This window comes from Orycteropus afer, unplaced genomic scaffold, assembly GCF_000298275.1.
Source record: "Orycteropus afer afer isolate SDZICR_OR568_19922 unplaced genomic scaffold, OryAfe1.0 scaffold00214, whole genome shotgun sequence".
Classification (NCBI taxonomy): domain Eukaryota; kingdom Metazoa; phylum Chordata; class Mammalia; order Tubulidentata; family Orycteropodidae; genus Orycteropus; species Orycteropus afer.
The window spans coordinates 4393998-4395867 of NW_006921801.1; the positions used below are offsets into that span (position 1 = coordinate 4393998).

General features: G+C 37.1%; 1 protein-coding gene across 1 annotated transcript in view; it reads right to left on the bottom strand.

The window, feature by feature from the left end:
* The window catches only part of TBPL2 (TATA-box binding protein like 2), a 31477-nt gene that overhangs the window by 7652 nt on the left and 21955 nt on the right, over window positions 1-1870 (bottom strand). The gene's annotated exons all lie outside the window — the stretch shown is intronic.

The following is a 1870-nucleotide window of genomic DNA, read 5'->3' on the forward strand; positions in this document are numbered from 1 at the left end:
ACAAATAGCAAACTAAGGTAGAAAGTAATGAAAAAGTGTCTCAATCATTTACCTCAAGAATTTAAAAAAAAAAACACCCTCTGAAAAAATTGGTGAAAATAAATCAACTGAAAGAAGTGACAAATACAGGGAGAAAATAGTAAGCAGTACCATTTACAAATAGTAAAGCACCTTTGCTACGAACAAGTTCTTAGGAACAAAAAACACGTACTAAAACCAAGTAGACAAACAGGTATAACACTGTTTACAGGAATAAAATGCTATTTATCTAATGGCTACCTTGGAAAGTGTTCAATTTCTATTTCTTTGATTACCCCTAAGATTAAAGTAGTAGTGAGATAATTTTCACCTATATAATTTAAAAATTTTAATTTTGTACCCTTTTGTTCTGAATGCTGCTGAGAGTTTGGTAAAAGACACTTAGAATCATTTCTGGTTGAAACATACGATATAGGAGGGCTAGACTGTATATTCCTTTAGGAGAGTCTGGCACAACAAAGACACACAGTTCTACATACACAATATTGTATTTTTAGTAATAACAAACAGTAATCTACAGTTGGATACACAGGTAGAGAGACTAAGTGATCAAGTATGCCTAGGCCAAAGGGAATATACTCATGACCATATATAACTTTGGGAGATGACATTTCATGAATTTGTATGTGCTGTAAGATTTATATGTATATATATATGTGTGTGTGTATGTATATGTATGTATGTGTATATATGTGTATATATATATATGTATGTGTATATGTGTGTGTATATATACACATATATATAATAGAGCTAATGGGGCAAAGTTATAACTTCTTAGCCACAGCCAAATACCCTGAGGGAGTTACTCACTGGGTCCATGGCCTTGGGCTTATGGTCACAGAGACATCAAGCTCAATTGGTGTAACATACTACACAAAAACACTGTTCTACTCCCTACTTTGGTAAGTAGCGACTGAGGTCTTAAAAGCTTACATGTGGCCATATAAAATGCAACCATTGGTCTCTCTTTATCCCAAACAAAGAATTAAGAAAACCAAAGATGCATGGAAACAATTAGTTTAAGGGACCATGCAAACCTCAGCCTACATGACCCTGAGACAAGAAGAACTAGATGGTTTCAGACTACCACTGTCAACCACTTGAAAAGGGATCAAAATATGAGATCCTGGATAAAGTAGGAGAAAGATGTAGAATAAAACTCAGAATTATGTATTTGGAAAAAAGACAAGGTTTACTGTTCTGATAGAGATTGATGAAACCCTCGAGACTATGGCCCATAGTGACCCTTCAGGCCTGGAATTGAACTCACTCCCATGGCTTCCAGCCAAACAATAGACAGGCATGTAAGGTGAACATTTACAACGGGTAGGTACACTCAGAACAATCAACCATGGGAGATCAGAAAGGCAGTATTTGCACAGGGAGAGAGCAGAAATACATAGGAAAGGGCACAGGGAAAGGGTAACCAGAGGGAAGAAGTGGGAAGAGAGCTGTTACATTATGGGGATTGTAGTCATTATCATGAAACAAAATGTGTATGAGCCTGTATGGCAAATGAATTTGCTCTGTAAATTTCCATCCAAATCTCTCTCTCACACACACACACACACGTGTCTGGCAATTGGTATCAAAAGCCTGTCATCAATGAATTGTGTCCCCCAAAATATGTGTCAATTTGGCTGGGCCATGATTCTTAGTATTATGCAATTGTCCTCCATTTTGTGATCTAATTATTCTATGTGTTATAAATCTTAACTTCTATGATATTAATGGTGCCTAAGGCACTTGACTGCTAACCAGAAGGCTGGCGGTTCAAACCCACCAGCCGCTCCTCGGAAGGAAGATGGGGCAATCTACTTCTGTAGTG